This window comes from Giraffa tippelskirchi, chromosome 14 (assembly GCF_054371585.1).
Source record: "Giraffa tippelskirchi isolate mGirTip1 chromosome 14, T2T-mGirTip1v1.2.pri, whole genome shotgun sequence".
Lineage (NCBI taxonomy): Eukaryota > Metazoa > Chordata > Mammalia > Artiodactyla > Giraffidae > Giraffa > Giraffa tippelskirchi.
In genome coordinates this window covers 27,697,448-27,720,388 of record NC_137288.1, presented here as the reverse complement: position 1 = coordinate 27,720,388, position 22,941 = coordinate 27,697,448, and the positions used below count along the sequence as shown (strand labels likewise).

Here is a 22,941-nt window from a genome sequence, read left to right as displayed (position 1 = left end):
ACAACAAACTGTGGAAAATTCTTTAAGAGATGGAAATACCAGACCACCTTACCTGCCTCCTGAGAAATATGTATACAGATCAAGAAACAACAGTTAGAACCAGACATGGAACGATTGACTGGTTGCAAATCGGGAAAGGAGTACGTCAAGGCTGTATATTGTCACCCTGCTTATTTAACTTATATGCAGAGTACATCATGTGAAATGCTGGGCTGGATGAAGCACAAACTAAAATCAAGATTGTCGGGAGAAATATCAATAACCTCAGATATGCAGATATCACCATCCTTATGGCAGAAAGTGAAGAGGAACTAAAGAGTCTCCTGATAAAGGTGAAAGAGGAGAATGAAAAAGCTGACTCAAAAGTCAACATTCAGAAAACAAAGATCATGGCATCCGGTCCCATCACTTCCTGGCAAATAGGTGAGGAAACAGTGCCAACAGAGACAGACTTTATTTTCTTGGTCTCCAAAATCACTGTGGACAGTGGCTGCAGCCATGAAATTAAAAGGCGCTTGCTTCTAAAAGAAAAGCTATGACAAACCTAGACAGCATATTAAAAAGCAGAAACATTACTTTGCCGACAAAAGTCCATATAGTCAAAGTTATGGTTTTTCCAGTAGTTATGTGTAGATGTGAGAGTCGAACCATAAAGAAGGCTGAGCGCCGAAGAATTGATGCTATTGAACTGTGGTGTTGCAGAAGAAATGGCAAGTATTGAGCATTTTATATTTCTATAAGGGAAATAGCATCACATAAATAAAATTAAAAACAAAATTTTTTTTTGGTACGGGGTTAGTAATTCCCGAAAGTGACTTTCTACCACACTGTAGTCTTCTTGTAACCTACACAAAAGGATTTTTAGCAAATATGAAAAAAAACTGATTCTCAACATATTTCTAATGCTGTAAAGATCATCTGCCCAAACCTATACTTCTCAGATTGCAAATGAATCTTTATTTTCTCTTATTCAGTCCATAGATGAAAGTGTGTTTTTCTCCTAGTAGTGCACTTGAGTGGATGATCCTGTCATTCCAACTCTTCCTTCAGTTTTAATGATGTTTCTTTCCACTGTTGCTGTCTACTGATATTCTACCTTTCTGAAGGAGAATTATTCAAAGCTTGTAAATAAGGCAGAAAGAATCCTGCCTGCTCTTTCAGTGTTACATAAAGTTAAAGCATTTTATAACAGATCTACCCAAGGGTCATCCCATATTCTGGAGAAAGATAGCTTTAGTTTTTTACACTTATTTTTTTTTAGAACTCAGATCTCTAAAGTTAGATGTTAAATTATGGATGATTTATATATTGCAAATGATTTATTTATATTGGATGAAAAAAGATGTCTTCAACAGCCATGGTTTTATTTTCCTGTAGGACATTGACAATATTTCAGTCTAAGTTTGCACTTTTATTATTTTTTTCCACTGACATGTATCAGAGTTTTCCTTTTTTGATGAAAACTAATAGCAGTTTCATTTTTGTTTTCATCTTAAACATGTATGAAATGGTTAAACATCTGAGGAGATGATTATATTATATATTCAATTTCATTTAGCCTTTAAGGGGTACTTCATTCTTACTTGAATATAATTTTATTTATTTTACTGAAGTATAGTTGATTTATAATTTATAATAAATATAGTTGATTTATGATTGATTTATAACATAACATTATAGGTTTGTGTGCTAAGTCACTTCAATTAAAGCTAAGTCACTTTAATTTTTGTGACCCTGTGGACTGTAGCCCAGCTCCTCCTCAGCAAGAATAGTGGAGTGAGTTGCCATCCCCTTCTCCAGGGGATCTTCCTGACCCAGGGATCTAACTGCATCTCTTAAGTCTTCTGCATTGGCAAGTGAGTTCTTTACCCTCCTATCCCATGGGAAGCCCAGTTTCACGTGTATAGCAAAGTAATTTAATTTTGCATGTGCACATATTCTTTCTTTTATGGATTCTTTTCTCATAGATTATCACAAAATATTGAGTAGAGTTCCTTGTGCTATAAAGTAGGTCCCTGTTGGTTGTTTATCTTCTATGTGTAATAATAGTGTGCATATTCATCCCAGGCTTATGATTTATCTCTCCTTGCCTCAGTTTCTCAACTCCTCTTTCAAATTAGCTTTGCCATATTGTTGGTTCTTCATTAAAGTGTTAGATACATCTTTAACTCATTTCTCTATACTCATATGCTGCTGCTGCTGCTGCTAAGTCGCGTCAGTCATGTCCGACTCTGTGCGACCCCATACACGGCAGCTCACCAGGCTCCCCCGTCCCTGGGATTCTCCAGGCAAGAACACTGGAGTGGGTTGCCATTTCCTTCTCCAATGCATGAAAGTAAAAAGTGAAAGTGAAGTCGCTCAGTCGTGTCCGACTCCCATCGACCTCCTGGACTGCAGCCTACCAGGCTCCTCCGTCCATGGGATTTTCCAGGCAAGAGTACTGGAGTGGGTCGCCAGTGCGTTCTCCGCTATACTCATATGACAGTGAGTTTATTGAAAAATATCCTGATATCTTCAAATTGAGCTCTAGTGATACTTTATGTAAAGACCTTTCCTTATTATGTCTGCTACATCTATCTTGCCTTTCACAGAGTTTTTGTAATGGATTTAAGTGAGTTAATATTTCTTATTTACAACAGACAGAACCTGTGCTGTATACTCTTCTATACCCAATTCTTATCTATCAATGAAAAGAGAAAACCTCCTTAAATGTTTATTGGATTGAATAGAATTGGTAAGAATCTGTTTCAATTGTCTTAGGCTTTTAGCTGCTAACAATAGCTGCTTGGAAAAAATGCTTTAGCTCTCACTGAATGTTATTTTTGGAGATATCCATTACTGTTTCTGGGGAATATTTACACTGGCTAGTGTTTGTTCTCGTAGCTGTTTATCTCTGGTCCAGTTTTGGAGCCCTTCCTGTAGTCTCTCGGTAAGCTACAGAGCTTATTATATTAGAGTCATTTTGCTTAATACCAGGAAAATGTCACCCGGTTCTGCCTCGGGGTATTGGGCTTAAACTAACTGCATCATTCCTTCCTCATCTAGGAATTTTATTCACACTGAGCTGGTTGCTGCATGAAAATTATAGAAAATGTAACATTTATGCCCTTCTTTTTTTGTTTTCATATGTTGAAATTAATGTGTCACTGTGAAGATTCTAAACAGATGGGGAAAGGTCAAGGTTTCTTTGCTGCTAAGCGTGTTTCCATGGCTACGGCAATATGTGTGCAGTATCGAAAAGCATCTTTTGTTTTGCCGTAGTGGCTCATTAGAGGAGGGAGGAGCCCCGCTTTGATGGTTCTGTTTTTTCTGTTATTTCTGTTTTACTTTTCATCTTGCTCTGAAAACCATAGTGAGTACACGAATAAGCTTGGTAGCTGTGGATAGAGAATACCCACAGCAGCTCAATTCTTACATATAAATAACCCAAACAGATTAATTGAGATAGCTGAGCCCAGATTAAATAAAGTAAAATGAAGCAGTGTCCCAATGGCCACATATCTGGGTTTTACTTGTCCAGAACTCAGCACTTAATATAACACCTGCCCTTTCTGTTTTTCTTACTAGTACTTTCTTACCGGTATCTGGGGGAGCCCCATTTTGTTCTGTGTTTCCTGGGAAATAATGTCTTCTATACCTGTTGCTTTTGTTCCGTCTCAAGCAGTTTTGCTGGAAGGCTTTTCTGGGATTGCAGCACGGAGCATGGGAAGAGGAGTGCCTTGGATCGGACCGTTTTAGGCCTAAGGGACCAAGTTAACCCCAAAGGTAGCCTCCTGTAGTGAAAATGCTTGGATACAAATGCATGGCAAATTGAAATTTATTTCAAGCTGAATGCAAGACTCTGATTTGGGTAAAACATAACAGTGAGGGCCTCTGAGCTTAAAGAATGCTGTAAATCAGACCCGTGCCTGTCTGGCTGCAAGCAGCACACCAGTCAGTGGCTAAAGAGTTCAGGAACATGGTCCAGCTGCTAGAGAGAGAAGCTGACAAGGCAGGCTCTGAGCTATCTCAGCCAAGGGAGACTGAAGTTCAAATCAATGCCTCAACCTCAGTGAACACACGGAATGGGCACTGCTGCCGTGGATAGCATTCCAGACTTACTAAGAGCCAAGTTAATTCCAGACTTCGATAGCCAGGGGGTCCCTGCCGTTCACCTCACCAAAGTGCTGTCCACCTTGACGAAAACTCATTTTAGCCCTGTCACAGTCCTGGGATTTATTTGTCTCTGTACTTTCAGCATCGAACAGCAGGGCTGTTTCTTAACAGGGTTCAGTGAGTGTTTGTTAGTGAATGTGTGAAGTGGGAGGCCTGAGCCTGAGGGGTGAAGGATTTGTGCCTCTCACTTTGAGCGACCAGAGCAACAAGAACTGAGAGCTGCCGTCATCTCTGTCAGGAGCATACCCTCATTCTGTGCCTTGGTCTCTCTGGACAATAATGGAGGGTAGTTTCTTGGGTGATATGTGACAAGAAGTGCACTAGAGTCATGGCCAATGGGACTGTTCTTTATCTGCTACCAAGACTGGCTGATTCAGAACAATCCTCGATATTTTCTGGCCTTAGCCTCCTCAGGGCTGGGCTTAACGACTTTGTTGTTTATCTTTTTAATGTACGCCAAAGAAAATTGTCTGGTGTCAGTTTTCAAATGAAATAAATTTATCTTAGTCAATACCTTCAACTTATGCTGTGAAAGTAACTCCACCTACATATGATAGATCAGAAAAATATTTCTGATCCTTTACCCTGCCCCTCTTTTAGACTGGCCTATCACCATTTCGGGCCTGGTTTATTTTTGCAGCCAACTAAGCAGTCTTCTCTGCCTCTGGTTCTTCTTCACCTTGAAATATGTCCATTTCACTGTTATCAGAATTATAATAGGAGTTATAATAGCAGATTATTATTTCTGTGCTCAGAAGAGTATTCTGTGCCCCACCATGCATAGAACAAAGAATAAACTCATTAGCTATCTATTGAAAGTCATGTGCAAACCATCTTTATTTTCTATCACTACTAACATAACATTGGAGAAGGAAATGGCTACCCACTCCAGTATTATTGCCTGGAGAATCCCATGAACAGAGGTGCCTGGCAGGCTACAGTCCATGGGGTCTCAAAGAGTTCGACACGACTGGGCCACTTCACCTCACTAATATAAAATAGACAGGCTGAGCTCTTTGCTTTCCCTAAACTGACCATTTTTTTCTCCCTGCATGCTACATGCTTTCACATGCCCTCCTGCATTCATTAAACCAGTTTTAAGCTGGCTTAAAACTCAATATTCAAAAAACTAAGATCATGGTATCCGGTCCCATCACTTCATGGCAAATAGACAGGGAAACAATGGAAACAGTGACAGACTTTATTTTCTTGGGCTCCAAAATCACTGCAGATGCTGACTGCAGCCATGGAATTAAGAGACACTTGCTCCTTGGAAGAAAAGCTATTACAAACCTAGACAACTTATTAAAACGCAGAAACATTACTTTGCTGACAAAGGTCCGTATAGTCAAACATACGGTTTTTCTACTAGTCATGTATGGATGTGAGAGTTGGATCATAAAGAAGTCTGAGCACTGAAGAATTGATGCTTTTGAACTGTGGTGTTGGAGAAGACTCTTAAGAGTCTCTTGGACTGCAAGGAGATCAAACCAGTCAATCCTTACAGAAATCAGTCCTGAATATTCATTGGAAGGACTGATGCTAAAGCTGAAGCTCCATTACTTTGGCCACCTGATGTGAAGAGCTGACTCATTAGAAAAGACCCTGATGCTGGGAGACATTGAAGGCAGGAGGAGAAGGGGATGACAGAGGATGAGATGGTTGGATGGCATCACCGACTCAACGGACATGAATTTGAATAAGTTCCGGGAGATGGTGAAGGACAGCGAAGCCTGGCGGGCTGCAGTCCACAGAGTCACAAAGAGTCAGACATGACTGAACAACTGAACAACAACCTGCATTCATACAAGTTGGTTTACTAGTTTGAGATGTGATGGACATCTCCTATGTCACCTGGCTAACTTCTTATGCATTGACTGGCTACCCACCAGCACTTACCACCTTACGTTGACTTTGTCTGTCTAGAGGGACAGAGCCTATGTGACATGCATCTTGGTTCCCCAGCTCAAGGCATATACATTTCATCAAACTGAACCAACTACAGGTCTCTGCTCATGTTCTCTCTCCTTTGAGAAGCTTCTTTTCTCTCTTCTATCCTCTAGTCATGTTTCCCTCCACCCTGCTGCATTCTGTGACTGGTGACCTACTTTGTATCTTACACTTTATCGCTTATCTATCACCTCTTTTGTGAATCCTCACCTAGCTCTCTCCTACTACTTAACGTCAGTTCAGGCAGTTGGAAGGAAGCAGCCAGGCCACTCAGGATCATATTCCTAGACCCTAGCCCAGACTCTCCAGACACATTTGTGGAATGAGTATTATTAGTTTTTGTTTCTAAGGATAATTTAAATTTTACAAAATTCTTTTACCTTAATTATCTGTTTTTATAAAGCAAACAGATATCGACTCTGTGCAATCCTATGGACTTGTAGCCTGCCAGGCTCCTCCGTCAGTGGAATTCTCCAGGGAAGCATATTGGAGTGGGTTGCCATACCCTCCTTGACAAGATCTTCCCTACCCAAGGAGAGAGCCAGCATCTCTAATGTTTCCTGCATTGATAAGTGGGTTCTTTACCACTAGCGCCACCTGGGAAGCCCTAAGGTAGGGCAGGCAATGTTACCCTTTTTTAATACATAAAAAGATTGAGAATGATACAAAATGGAACCTGGCCAAGATCAGAGTTAGAAAGTCAATGTGGAATTTAAATTATTATGTTTTACTTAAAGTGAGTTTTTATCATTATTATTATTTCTATAATGAGATAATCACCAGAGTCCCTCTCCCATGGACTCTAGAAATCCTACTCTCCCACTCGGCATCACGTCGAACCTTCAATAGGATGCTTTCACACCCATCCCCCAGTCTCTGTGACCTCCGCCTTCTTTGTTAGCTGGTAGGCCACCTACGTGACATGTGTGACAGGGACTTGGCATATGTGGAGTTCCTGGGTAGTAGAAATTTCACATTTACTATGCATTTTTTATAAACTCTTTGCTCTAACCATGATCTTTTATTATTTCATGTTGCATATTTTATAAAATCCTCTATAGGGAGTGAAGTTTTTGGTCATCATTTATATCAGCCTGCACATAAGAGAGGCCAGACTGAAATTCTTATCTTCTGTCTCTGATTCCACGGTATTTTTATCAGACCGCACTATCTAATTAAGGAAAGGCAAGAGTTACAGTCTCTTAGAGTTGAGCAAGCCACATTATTAATAACACACATTTGAAAAAATTCTTGCAATCTGTATCTTTAGAATTTCCCTTCTTTTCTTGGAAAATTGACAACCAACCAACCAACCACAGAAATGAAGAATCATCTTTGATCTAATTGCTCTTCATAAAATCAGAAAAAATATGATTTCTTGATCAGAAAGTGCATTTTTCTCATTCCAGTGCACAGATCTATTTCAAAAGTAACTTTCCTTTGCAGGAAGAGTGCCTTTGGTGCAAACACTGTATTTTTAGATAAACCCAGCCTACCATGGGCAAAATAACAAGGGAGGAATGGTGGAAACATTTTCTTCCTGGAAACACCTAGTTGGTAATATTGTACTTGAATATATCTTCTATTATGGGCAGTGGTTTTGTGAAATTTGGGGAGTGTTCTGTGAAGTTGAGGTATTAGGGAAAGAGAAATTTGTCTAATGACGTAACAGAGCATAAAGTTTGGGGAAAAGGGCGAGGACATTTCAAAGCTATTCAGCATCAGAAATTTCATGAAAGTTAGTAGACAGGATGTGTTAGAAGTAATGTGCGCTGGTGGCCAAAATTACTCCATATGTGGATTTTTCTAGATTTGGAAGGTCATTTTGTCTGTCCACATGATTACAAAGGGCACAACATTAAACATGGATTAAATAAATGATCACTTTCTTGGAGAAGCTTGAGAAATGAGATAATCTTAGAGTGATAGAATCATTGAATTAAAAGGCTGCAAATAAGAAACCATTGGTCATAACCCTTTAGTTAGACAGGAAATCAATTTAGCAGTATTTAAAAATTAGAATAAAACTGTATCAAAATAGCCTAATGCACTTCACGTAACAAGATTAGATATTGTTTCACGAAAAAAAATTTTTACTCATACACACATACACGCATTATGCTTGATTTATTTATTTACACATTTCTTACAGTGGGTCATGTCAAAATATTTAAAAATCAATATCCTGGACCTAAGTTCCAGGAGAACAGGGAAGAATCTGTTTCTCTTTCTTATCAGTGAATGTCCTATGTCTAGCACAGTGCCTGACTCAAACAAGATATTCAGAAAATATATGTTGACTGTTCTAGACCACACTTGTTATCATATTACTGTAGCCCGGAAACATGAAATGTCTTGTCAAAAGTCACAAAACTGATTAGTGAAAAAAATCAGAAGTTCTCAGTGCTTAATCACAGTTTACAATGCCTTCTACTCCATCCTTAAAATTTTTTTTTCATAGAATTGTCATTGTACTGGTAACTTAAACTGCATTACTTTATAACATGAGTCTCTTCTCTAGAAATTTAACCTTTTCCTGATCTTCTCAGTCCTTCAAGGGTCTGCCTATTGTACCTATTCCCCTTTGCCTTGGAATAATTGGCCCTGAGTTTAGCCTGTGTCCTCAGACCATTGTCCATCATTTCATCACTCATCTCGCCTAGACTTTTGGTCATAGTTTCCTTCACTTTGGCCCCGGCCATGTTGTCTTAGATCTCAAGTACCAGAGCCTAGACATGGTCATCATTAAGTCATGCTTTTTTTTCTGTTAATTTTACTTAGTTGCAATGATATGAGTTGAACTCTGCTTTCTTCTACCAATATTTTAAATGATAAAATGTTTAATGATGATGAAATGCCTGTTGAGAGAGGACTCAGAGTGGCTTTTCAGAAGATACAAACCTGAGTAATCGACATATTAATTGGATGTTGAGCTGTAGAAATCATTACTTCCTAAGAGCAAGGAAGATGCATCTTTTATGTCAAGTTATAGGAAAATAATTGCCACTATGTGTCAGAACAGCTTGCAGTGAAAACTAACAATCTTTTTTCCTATCTCAGTTATGGCATGACTGTCTGGAATCCCCCACTATTTCATCTCCAGTGCTAAGCAAATGACTGCTGTTAAGGGGAGGACTGGATTCCCATCAGAAGGCACGACGGAGTAATGACTTGTGCTGATGGAGTTACGCACTGTCTGTTGTGTACTTGGGTCTTGTTTCAAAGAGTGGTGACTCATTTTTGTTTTGATAAATAAGTCCAAGGCTAGGAGAGATAGAGTAACTTAGGCTTCTTAAAGAACAAAGGATTTTTATTTAGGGATGAAAGCAGTGTTTGGTAAGATGACATATTACACTTTTAAAAAAAGGCTTCGGATTACAAGTATGGAGATTTGGATTTGACACCAGTCACTTCCTATGTTTGAACTTAAGTTCCTACACATTCAAAATGAGAATTTGAAAAAGACTGATGGTTCTAAACTCTGAATACTCATCAGAATAACCCGGGGAGTTAAAACAAAAATGAAAGCGAATGTTTAACCTATAAAGAATCTGATTTAATTGGACAAGACTGAGGTCCAAACATAGGTACCAAAATAGAGTTCCTCATGTTATTATCATGTGCAGTGAGGGCTAGATGAACTCTATTAGGCTATTTTTGTGTGTGTGTGTTTGACCATGCTATATGGCTTGCAGGACCCCTGACCAGAGACTGGGCCCCCTGCAGTGGAAGTATGGAGTCCTAACGTCTGGGCCACCAGAGAATTCCCTCTAAGGACCTTTTAAACTCTGATATATTTTAATAATTGCTTTGAAAACATGCAGATATTAAGTAAAGCACTATTTTAATTGTATCAGAAATACAACTCAAACAAGAATAAGGAAAAAGAAAAGAAAGATATTTAAAGGCTCCAGGTTTTGGGGATCCCCAGTGTGAACAAATCATTCAGAGTTGTTACATGTGTTATGCTGAGCCCCCTAGGACATCAGTCATAGAGCCATTTGTCTTAACTATCATTTCACCTCCCATTTGATGTTTCCAGAGCCCATTTTCTTATTTTTTAATTAAAAAAATATAATAACAGATAATTATAGCTTCTCTCTAGTCATCATTTGGAATCGAGAAAGCTAATGCTTTGTTATGTGTGCTTCATATTGGTTTTTTGGTTATTGTGTAATGATTCTGCTTTCTGAGGGGAACTTTATCAGGATCAAGAAATGCAGGGTTTCTGATGGTGAGTAAATAGAATTCTTCCACTACTTAGCTTCAAGATATCCACCCTGTAATGTCATTGCTTTTCTTGGTGATAATCCATTTGGCATTCATTATTTCTTTTTTGGGGGGGGCTTATTTAATTCCCCAATACTTTTGACCACCTGATGTGAAGAACTGACTCTTTTGAAAAGATCTTGATGCTAGGAAAGATTGAAGGCGGGAGGAGAAGGGGATGACAGAGGATGAGATGGTTGGATGGCATCACCGACTCAATGGACATGAGTCAGAGTAAACTCTGAGAGTTGGTGATGGACAGGGAGGCCTGGCATGCTGCAGTCCATGGGGTCACAAAGAGTCATACACAACTGAGCGACTGAACTGAACTGAACTGAACTGAATTATTTAAGAACCTATTATTAACATGCTAGTATTCTTGAGAGGGGTTGCTTTTAACTTTGGTCATCTTTTATAAGCTCTTCCATGTGAACTACTTATCTGCTCTGATTTCCAACTGGCAACTTGCTGAGAGCAAGACAAGAAAGATATGGTTCACTTTCAGTGAGTTTGGGGATAAGGAGCAGAGATGTCTGGACCACACAGGGTGCTGTCTCCACATACTGGCTTTGAGGGCCACAAGGGTCATGAGTGTGAGCTGTTGGGGCCACTGGAGTGGCACCACGACTTGAGAGAAGGGGGAGAGTGAAGAAGAAGTTGCGGAAACAGAGGTGTCTGGCTTTGTGATTCTGCCAAGGACCTGGCTTGGACTCTGCTTTTGCAAGAAAATCTGCAAGAGGTATAGTGACATCCTGAGCAGAACAGATGGTCACAACCTCCCGTGCTTCTCTCTAACCAGAAGGAAGCTAATGTCCAGCCCCTGGTGGGGCCCACTTGATTCACTAGTCAGAGCATGATAATCTAAGGATCTGTGCCAACACTCCTGCCCAGCCAAGCTGTAAGACCAACTGTTCCTTATTTTCTAAGCGTTGAGCCGCTTATGGACTTTGCTCCTTTGTGTCCAATCCCTCTCCTCTGAATTTGCTGGATCTCCAAGCCTGGAGTCAAGCCAGCACTGGCTATTATCTATTCTCCAAACCACACATTTAATAAACATAAGAACCACACCATAGTTATAGCTTCACTTCTTGTTTTTAATAGATGTCTATATATTCCACTTGATTTGATACTAGAAAAGAAGCTCTACATTGGATTTTGGCAGGTATTGTCACCTGTTAGGCAGGTGAGGCCTGAGGTCCAGATAAGTTAATATAAAGCCAGCGTCAGAGCCCACCTTCAGCATCTTTATAGTTCAGGAATGCCAGTGTGTTACCTCGTGGGAAGAAAATGCACATTTCTCCTTCCTATTTGATGAAATGTAAAATCCTATAGGACTTTTATTTTCAGTTCTTTGTTCTCAAGCAGCCAAATGAAGAAAAAGGAGTGGGAAAATTTCCCCTTTAATCCTCTTGAGTTCATATGGCTAGACTAATAATAAAATTGACACAAGACAGATTAACAGGAGAAAAAGAAAAAAAAATATTTCATGCACACAATGGTTTCCTAGAAATTGGACCCAAGAAGTGTCCTTCTATGTAGCATCCATATCCTGGCTATTGTAAATAAGGGTGCAATGAACATTGGGGTACATATGTCTTTTTGAATTATGGTTTTCTCAGGGTATATGTCCAGTAGTGGGTCATGTGGTAATTTTATTCCTAGTTTTTTAAAGAATTTCCATGTTGTTCTCCATAGTGGCTGTATGTATTGACAGGTGAATGGATCAAGAAGATTTGGTACATATAAACAATGCAGTATTACTCAGCCATAAAAAGGAACAAATTTGAGTCAGTTGAACTGAGGTAGATGAAGCTAGAGCCTGTTATACAGAGTGAAGTAAGTCAGAAAGAGAAAAACAAATATCATATATTAATGCATATATATGGAATGTAGAAAAATGGTACTGATGAACTTGTTTGGAGAATAGGAATAGAGATACAGACACAGAAAACAGACTTGTGGACACAATGCAGGAAGGAGAAGGTGGGGAGAATTGAGATAGTAGCATTGACATATATACATTTGTTGTTCAGTTGCTAAGTTAAGTTCAAATCTTTGTGACCCTGTGGACTGTAGAACATCAGACTTCTCTGTTCTCCACTATTTCTGAGTTTGCTCAAATTCATGTTCGTTGAGTCAGAGATGCTATTTAACCATGTCATTCTCTACCACCCCCTTCTCCTTCAATTTTTCCCAGCATCAGGGTCTTTTCCAATGAGTCGGCTTTTCGCATCAAGTGGGCAAGGTGTAGGAGCTTTGGCTTTAGCATCAGTCCTTCCAATGAATATTCAGGGTTGATTTCCTTTAAGATTGACTGGTTTGATCTCCTTGCTGTCCAAAGCACTCTGAAGAGTCTTCTCTAGCACTACAAACAAAAGCATCAATTTCTCAGAGTTCAGTCTTCTTTATGGTACAAATCTCACATCCATACATGACTACTGGAGAAACTATAACTTTGACTATAAGCACCTTGGTTAGCAAAGTGAGATCTCTGCTTTTTACTGTGCTTTCTAGGTTTTTCATAGCTTTCCTTCCAGGGAGCAGATGTCTTTTAATTTCATGGTTGCAGTCACCATCTGCAGTGATTTTGGAGTCTAAGAAAATAAGATCAGTCACTACTTTCACTTTTTCCCCATCTACTTGCCATGAAGTGATGGGACTAGATGCCATGATCTTAGTTTCTTGAATGTTGAGTTTCAAGCCAGCTTTTTCACTCTCCTCCTTCACCCTCATCAAGAAGCTCTTTACTGCCTCTTCATTTGCTGCCATTAGAGTGGTATCATCTGCATATCTGAGGTTGTTGATATTTCTCCTGACAATCTTGATTTCAATCTTGTGATTCATCCAACCCGGCATTTCACATAATGTGCTCTGCAAAGAAGTTAGATAAACAAGGTGACAATATATAGCCTTGTTGTACTCCTTTCCCAGTTTTGAACCAGTTCTTTCAAGTCCAGTTGACATATATACACTACCATGTGTAAAATAGATAACTAGTGGGAAGCTGCTGTATAACACAGGGAGCCCAATCCAGCCTTCCGTGATGACCTAGAGCAGTGGGATGGGGGAGGGTAGTGGGAGGGAGACGCAAGAAGGACGGGACACATGTATATTTGTGGCTGATCCATGTTGTTGTATGGCAAAAACCAACACAATATTATAAAGCAATTATCCTTTATTTAAAAAAAAAGAGTTCAACCCTGACAGCTTTTATACTTTTTGGACAAATAAATATTAAATTTATGAGCGAGTCATAGGACAAAGAAACTTAGATCTGAGGTATTCAATTAATGAAACATCTAAACAGAGTTTGGGCATGAGATGGTAAATCTAAAAAATAACGTGTTTTATTCATATAGGCTCTCAACATGAATTCCCTATTCCGATGATAAGGGTTTCCTTTTAAATCCAGATGCAAGAAATATAACTTTCACAGTGGAGATTTATTTTCTGCTTTCAGGGAGACAGAGAGGAGGGTCAGAGTGTCCCTCTTGCATTGGCTGTTTCTTAACTTTAGCTCAAAATAATCAATATGTCATTGAGGTGTATTATGGGGTGGCCCATCCTCAGCCTCAAGAAGGGTATTGGCATTGTGGGGTCCAGGACCATCCACTTGACAGGGCAAAAGTAGGAAATTGCAGGAGTATATGGTCATATCTGTGATGTATCAGGAGGAACATAAAAGCAGGAATGAGAAAACTTAAATTTTGATTCTAATTTTTCAGTGAATTAGCTCTGTGATATTTGTTAAACTCAACCTCTCTGAGCTTTGCTGTTGTCTTAAGCAGGAATTTATATCCCATAGAGTTGATATTGGATGAAACTTATAAAATAAAACTGTATTTTAAATTATAAAGCAAATTTAATATAAACATTTTTTGCATTGTTTTAAATTATTTTCATATGGAAGGACTAAATAAATATCTGTTGGAAGAATGAATGGAGAAATGAATGAATGACTTGGCTCTTTTGAATATTCTACATCTTCATAAGCTTTGCAGTCTGTTAGCTTCTCCAATCCCTTCTTCTTCCCAATGCCCCGATGATTGTGGGTAGATTGTCTTTTCTCCTTTTCCTTTAACTAAATGTCAGTCTGTTAGTCACCTCAATCCCAAAAGTGTGTGTATCGTCACCAAACAATATTCATGATATCAATGACAGTCTCTCCCATGCCTTAAAATACTGATAGAATACTTTCTGAACCAATTGGCCTCACCGCCCACTCCTGTTCTTCCCTTTACTGAGCAGTGGCTAAGAAGTTGTCACCAAGTTTACCTGGTAATAAAACTCCTAGATTCTACAGGGGAATAGACTTATCGAGTCAAAGAACCTTAGAGCTAAAAGGGTCCTAAAAGACAATCTTAATCACTCTGCTTATTTCACAAATGTAACTGCTGGGGTTCACAAAGATAAAAGGGCTGCACTGGGCCCACTCGGCTAGTTAATGCAAGAACCACTAAATCCAAGATTCTGGACTTCCCAGGCCTGTGATCTTTCCAATTTATACTTCTGAAGGAGGTTACAGAAATAGAAAGCCACGTCTGCACTTGAGGCCGTGCTTAGTTGGAAGAGTGAATTTCAAAGGTCTGTCTCAGTTGTCCTCACCTCCCAATTTTGATGACCTCTCTTTACAAACTTCTTCAACTTATGCATGCCTTCCAGTGCCGTATTCTGCTGAAACTAACTGTTTAGGCACTATTATTTTTCTGATTTATGCTTTAGAGGACTCAAGATTTAGTGCCCACCTTCTTGTTGTTAGTTTACTTTTAAAGTTTTATTTCATTAGAGAGCAAATTCAGTTGTTGACAACCTGGAGAGCTTACTGGGGAAAATCCTAAGGGATTGATTTCAACTTTATTGAGTAATTTGAAAAGTAAGGGGACCGCATCATGTCTGAACAACCTGAAGCAGGCTGGAAAACATCTCAGTGGTCATTCTCTTTTTGCAGGGTGTCTTTTTTTTTTTAATTGAGGTATAATTGGCATACAACATAATATCAGTTTCAGGTGTACAATGTAATGATTCAACATTTGTATACATTTCAAAATGATCAGCACAACAAATCTAGCATATATCCACCTCTGTATGCAGCCACAGAATTTTTTTTCTTGTGATGAGAATTTTTAGCATCTACTCTTCTTAACAACTTTCAAATACATAATATAGTATTATTAACTACAATCACCATCCTGTATAATATGCCCCCATGATATTTATTTTGTAACTGCAAGTTTGCATTTTTTGACTCCCTTCACCCATCTGGCCCACTCTCTACCCCTGTCAGTGTCAACTAGCAATCTGTTCTTTGTATCTATGAGCTTTGCTTCTTTATTTTGGATTCCACATATATGTGAGATCATATGGACAAATGTTTTTCTCTGTCGGATTTTTTTCACTCAGAATATTCCCTCAAGGTCCATCCATGTTGTCATAAATGACAATTTATACATTTACATGGCTTGATAATATTCCATTATATATATCTGTATCTATCTATACCATATTTTCTTTGTGTACTCATCTGTTAATAGACACTTAAGTTGTTTCTATATTGTGGTTATTGTAAATAATGCTGCAATGAACATGATTGTGCATATATCTTTTCAAGTTGATGTTTTTGCTTTACAGAAATAAATGTTCAGAAGGGGAATTGCTCAGGCATATAATAGTTCTATTTTTAGTTTTTTTGAGGAAACTTCATAATGTTTTCCATAATGGCTGCATTCTTATCAACAGTGCACAAGAGTTCATTTTTTTCCACATCCTCACCAACACTTGTTTCTTTTCTTTTTGATAATAGCCATTCTAATAGGTATGAAGTGATGTCTCTGTGTAGTTTTGGTTTACATTTCCCTGACGATTAACAGTGTTGAACATCTTCTCAGGTACCAGTTGATTATCTGTGTGTCTTCTTTGGAAAAATTATTTATTCAGATCCTCTGTCTATTTTTTAATCAGATATTTTTACTATTGAGTTGTATGAATTCTCTATGTATTTTGGATATTACCCACTTATCAGATATATGATTTGCAAATGTTCTGTCCTATTCTGCTGATTGCCTTTTCGTTTCATTGGTGGGTTCCTTTGCTGTGCAGAGCTTTATAGTTTTATGTCATCCTCCATGTTTATTTTTGCTTTTGTTTTCTTTCTTTTTGGTGTCAGGTCCAAAAAACCATTACTAAGACTAATGTCAAGGAGTTTATCAGTGGTCATATTTCTAGTTTCCAAGGTTTTGAGTTTTTGAGTATGTAAGTTAGCCCAAGGAATATCTTAAATTATTCTTTAAAGGGGTTAGGCCTCTAATATCAGTTATGCTTACAAAAAGGTTCTGAAACTACAGGTGTCAAGTAGACTGTCCACCCAGAGTGACCAGGTGTTGTTGAAAAATCAAAGACAGTCTCTATCTCTTTGTGCTCAGGGTGACTTTAGCTGGCACCTTCAGCTACTGATGAAGTACTTTTGATTTCTCCTAGCTTGTTGCAATAAATAAATTGCAGTAAGAGGAATCTTTGAAGATAATGTGTTCACTTTGGAAATGGGGTGATTTCAGGAGCCCTAAGGAAGACTCTAAATCATAACTAGTCATGGAAAAGTATAATTTTGCTATAAGTCCTTATTTACAGAGTATAATAGAAATGACAGTATACAGTATATATTTATGATCTCTTTTAAACATTCTTTTTAAAAATTTTTTTAGCAGGGTGCAAAAAAAGGGGGGGAAGTTTCAGTGTTCTTTCTGCTACATCATGCTTGGATCTCCTAACTTGTGCTCTAGGCTCAATTCCTGCGAAGTTATATTATATACTCATAGTATGAGACCGTAAAATAGATAAAAAGATCAAACTTTGGGTTTTAATATCATGGAGTAGCACATAGCTAGTTGCTAAATTTTTCACTTTTAACTGTTTGTGTCCATTTTGATTATTGACTGGAATTTGTATATCACCTGGTTATGACTCCACCACCAGGCTATATTGTCTTTGGTGTTGTTTAATTTTTAAAAGCGCTTCTCTGGTAGCTCAGCTAGTAAAGAATCTGCCTGTAATGCAAGAAACCCTGGTTTGATTCCTGGGTCAGAAAGATCCCCCGGAGAAGGGATAGGCTACCAGCTCCCGTATTCTTGGGCTTCCTTGATGGCTTAGATGGTAAAGAATCTGCCTGCAATGCGGGAGACCTGGGTTCAATCCCTGAGTTGATAAGATCCCCTGGAAGAGTACAAGGCAACCCACTCCAGTATTCTTGTCTGGAGAATCCACATGGACAGAGGAGCCTGGCGGGCTACAGTCCATGGGGTTGCAAAAAGAGTTGGATACAACTGAGCAACTAAGCACAGCACAATTTAAAAAAAATGATTGTGGTAGATTACAGATAACCTTACCATCTTAACTGTTTTAAAGTATACAGTTTGTTAACATTAAGTACATTCACATGTTGGGCAACCAATCTCCAGAACTCTTTTCATCTTGCAAAACTGAAACTCTGTACCCATTAAACAATTCCCCATTCTTCCTTCCCCTACAGCTCTTGGAAACCACCTTCTACTTTCTCTTCCTATGCGTTTTACTCTGAGTTACTCTATGTAGCTCTTATAAGCGGAACCATATAGTATTTGCCTTTTTGTGACTGGCTTATTTCACTTAGCATAATGCCCTCACAATTTATTCATGTGGTAACATGTGTCAGAATTTCTTTTCTTTTAAAGGGAATTCCCTGGTTGTTCAGTGATTAGGACTCCATGCTTCTGTTCCAGAGGGCACTGGCAGGGGGCACGGGTTCAATCCCTCGGCAGGATAAGATCCCGCATGCTGAGAGGCCAAAGAAAATAATTTCTTTCAAAGGTTGGAGAATATTTCAGTGTATGTATATACCACATTTTGCTCATCCATTCATCCATCAATGGGCTCTTAGGGCTATTTCTATCATTTGGCTATTGTGTAAAGTAAAATGTACATAAAGTTAAAAAGTCAATGTATTTCTAAAGGGCTTATCTCTCATCCTTATCTCTTTACCCTCCAATCATGATTCCCAAAGGCAGCCTTTTTCAACTCTTTCAGTTGTTCTTCTGGCCCTTATATACATAATCCTAAATAATATGCTAATACTGTTATCTCTTGACTTACCTGTTTCAGTCATTACTATTTTGTAACTACAGCAAAGGTTTAGCATTCTTCAACAACTCTCTTCTGTTCCTCCCATTCTCCCAATATATAATAGTTATGTAACTATGTTTAGTTAATTCGTTACTACTAAGTATTATTTACTTTTGAGCTATATATTATGAATAAGTTATGTTTCCTGTCTTCTTTTTCCAAATTTAATAATTGCCTCAATTTAAAGTTTGGTCTACTTTTTTATAGGTTCTTTATATTTCTATTACTAATTCTTCATACACTCCAATGGCTTCTTAGTACAAGCTTATTAGACTCGGATATGGCAGACAGCTCATAATTTCCCTGTTTTCCTGGACATACTCCTTTTGGAGCCCTCTGTCCTCACACTGTCCCAGTCCAGATGCATTGTTTTCTAACAGGCTCCATTGTCTTTGAACTGAACTAGCTGCTTTGCTTTGGTAACAGCGTTGGCCAGAACAACTTCAGCTCGCAGGTCTGGTTTATTCATCTTTTGAATGCTTTTTCAAATGTACTCAGGGCTCAACCCTCTCTCTAGGCCTGGAGATGAAAGATCAGATGGATGGTGTGGAGAGAACACTGCACAGACCTCAGTTTTCTCATTTCTAAAATTGCAATTGTAAGGTTTATTGCACAGAATCCTTCTAAAAATTGATTGACATAAGATTTATGAAGCACTTAATAAATGGGAGAAGTAAAAGGTGATGTTACTTTCATGCAAGAAAGAACAGAACAGTTCATGCGTGTGGCATCCTATAGTACATGTTGGCAGGTGCATGGTCGTAAGCTTCTCTTGTGTAGAAACTGGGTGGGTGCTAGTCAATGTTACGTTTTTGGTCCCCTGCATCACATATGACACATGATGTATGTTTGAAGAAAATAAATCATTAATAGTTTAGTAAGAAAATAAGAACTTCTGGATGTACAAGCTGGGTTTTCAAGAGGCAGAGGAACCAGAGATCAAATTGCCAATATTCATTGGGTCATGGAGAAAGCAAGGGAGTTCCAGAAGAACATCAACTTCTGCTTCACTGACTACACTAAAGCCTTCAACTGTGTGGATTACAACAAACTGTGGAAAATTCTTAAAGAGATTGGAGTACCAGACCTCTTCACCTGTCTCTTGAGAAACCTGTATGCAGGTCAAGAAGCAATAGTTAGAACCGGACATTGAACAACTGACTGGTTCAAAATTGGGAACGGAGTATGGCAAGGCTGTATATTGTCACAGTACTTATTTAACTTCATGCAAAATGCTGGACGGATGAATCACAGGCTGGAATCAAGATTTTTGGTAGAAATATCAAGAAACTCAGATATGAAGATGATACTACTTAATGGTAGAAAGCAAAGAGGAACTAAAGAGCCGCTTGAGCGTGAAAGAGGGGAGTGAAAAAGCTGGCTTGAAACTCAGCATTCAGAAAAGTAAGATCATGGCATCCAGTCCCATTACTTCCTGGCAAACGAAGCACTGACACATTTAATTTTTGTGGGCTCCAAAATCACTGCAGGCAGTGACTACAGCCATAAAATTAAAAGATGCTTGCTCCATGGAAGGAAAGTTGTGACAAACCTCAACAGCATATTAAAAAGCAGAGACATCACTTTGCCAATGACAAAGGTCCATATAGTCAAAGCTATGGTTTTTCCAGTAGTTATGTACTGTTGTGGTCCTTTAATGGACCAGAACTTGGGGGTACAGAGTCAACCGATAAAAAAATGAAAGAAAAAAAAGAGGCTGAGCTGCATGAAGGGGACAGAGGAGAGAGAGGGAGAGAGAGAGGGGGAGAGAGAGAGAGAGACATGGGGACCAGTGCTCTGGTGGAACAAAGGCATTTATTCAACATATTGTGGGCATATATATACTCTCTTACCAGATAGCCCTTTTTAGCAGAGATAGGGATCAAAAATCTAACAAGTCATCTAGAAAGCCGGAGGCTAGAATTATTCTCTAGAGAGGGGGTTGTAAAAGTAACTTTATGTATCAGAAAGGAGGAGACTTGTAAATGGCTGCTGTTCACCATATGGAATTTCCATGCGAATGAGATATATGAATTTCTATTATCCCCAAAAGCGGGCTTGCCAGCTCTCTGGCACCTGTATTCAGGTGCTGTTAAGGAACATAGAATTCATGCAAGACTGAAAAGAGCACACAGCCTCCTGTTAAATGTATCCTGACAATGTACAGTTGTGAGAGTTGGACCATAAAGAAGGCTGAGCACCGAAAAATTAATGCTTTCAAATTGTGGTGCTGGAACTCTTGAGAGTTCCTTGGACTGCAGGGAGATCAAACCAGTCATCCTACAGGAAATCAACCCAGAATATTCATTGGAAGGACTAATGTTGAAGTTGAAGCTCCAATACTTTGGGCACCTGATATGAAAAGCTGGCTCATTGGAAAAAGGCTGTGATGCTGGGAAAAATTGAAGACAAAAATAGAAGGGGATGGCAGAGGATGACATGGTTGGATGGCATCACTGATTCAATGAACATGAATTTGAGCAAACTGTGGAGATAGTGGAGAACAGAGGAACCAGGCATGCCACAGATTACGTAGTGGCAAAGCCTCAGACGTGACTTAGTGACTGAAAAAGAACAAAAGAAAATAAGAAGTCAGTGTTGAAATCATGGTACAGGAAATAAGTCTTACAGTAGTTCCCATAAGTGACAAAATTTAGTTATGTGGAGATATGTTACAGCAATTTTTGTGTAGGCTTAATTTAAGACAGAGATTTCTAAAAATAAAACTATTAACTATGAAATGAATTGTAAGATTATCACAAATGGAGGTAAGTTTCTTATTGTGGAAGTATTCTAGAGAATGCTAGAAAATCACCTTTCGGAAATCTTTTGTACTACACATAAGAAAAATATAATAATCTAGTACTGATGTATGATGCCTATATATTTTCAAAGTAATTTTTTACATTAATCTTTTCATCTGATTCTTACTATGTTATAATACTGTGCAAATGATAATAATACATCCTAAGCGCTGTTCCATACATATTATTAATATATTAATGATCATATTATATTAATTATGTATTAATATGTGTCAATTCACTTAATCCTCAGAAAACCTTGTTAGGAAGATCACCGTTTTTATCTTTATTAGGCAGATGATGGAACTAAGGCAAGAAGAAGTTAAATAATTTCCCTATGGTCATATAGCTTATAAACGTCAAAGCTTGGATTTGAATACAGGCCATCAAAGCCAGCATATGTGTGCGTTTAACCATTATATCTTGTGGTTAAGAAGCAAACTCTAATGTCTATCTAACCCTAGTCTGAGACATGCATGAGTGATGTAGGAACACAAAAATGATAGTCCACACCCCCCCACAAAGACTAAAGCTGACCATCAATGCCAGGTAGTTTTTGCCATGCTAGAAAGCATATATAGTGTTGCTAGACTTTCTGAGTTTTAAAAGACATCATTTAGTTTTTAAATGTGGCAATTAAGTAAATATTGCCTTCATATGCGTATGTGTATATGTGAACATATGTAGCTATATGTGTGCTAAGTCGCTTCAGTTGTGTCCAACTCTTTGTGACCCTATGGAGCCTGCCAGGCTCCTCTGTCCATGGGGATTCTCTGGGTAAGCATATTGGAGTGGGTTGCCATGCACCTATATGCCTGTGTATAAATGTATGTATATGTATATTAACAGTGTTCACACTGAACAAACTTGTGGGCTGGATTTGGCTTGCCTGCTCCAGAAGCATGTGACCCATGACTTGACTGAAAACCTGGGGAAATCTCATCTTTCTGACATGCAAAGAGAGGTTAATTGACTTGCTCAAAGTGTTAACAGTTAGTAGACTCTGGACATAAAGAAGGCTGGCTTTTTATCTCATTATCATGTCCATTCTGTACCATGTTTACACAAAGATGAAGTGAAGAAAGGACTAGCTGAAGTGGGGTAGGGGGGTGTCCCTCCTTCACATGTAATACTTCTCAACAGACTTCTCTGATGGCTCAGACAGCAAAGAATCTGCCTGCAATGTGGGAGACCTGGGTTCTATCCCTGGGTTGGGAAGATCTCCTAGAGAAGGGAATGGCTACCCACTCTAGTGTCCTTGCCTGGAGAATTCCATGGACATCCTGGAAGGCTACAGTCCATGGGGTCGCAGAGTCAGACATGATTGAGCACCTAACACTTTCATTCTGTGGTAGATTAAAATGGCCACTGCTTCTTTGTTATTCTTGTCATTGAGAGATGGAGTCTAATTCTGTTTGCCTACTGACTTGCTTTGCTTGGCCCAAAGAAGGAGGCAGAAATGATGTAGTGGGTCTGCTGAGATTAGTTATAAGGAGCCTTGCAGCATGTGCCTATGCATTTTGGTGCACTCACTGTTGAGATGCTTTCTCTGAAGCCTGGCCACCTGCTGGGAGAAGATCAAACCACACGGAGAGACCAAGCGTCAGCTCTC

General features: G+C 38.8%; 1 long non-coding RNA gene across 1 annotated transcript in view; it reads left to right on the top strand.

Moving 5' to 3' along the window:
* Positions 1-2,360: 2,360 nt before the first annotated feature.
* Positions 2,361-22,941, top strand: part of LOC145534884 (uncharacterized) — a 41,847-nt gene continuing 21,266 nt past the window's right edge. The window contains exon 1 of the long non-coding RNA XR_014075037.1: positions 2,361-2,484. This is a non-coding gene — a long non-coding RNA (uncharacterized LOC145534884). The remainder of the gene's footprint in view (positions 2,485-22,941) is intronic.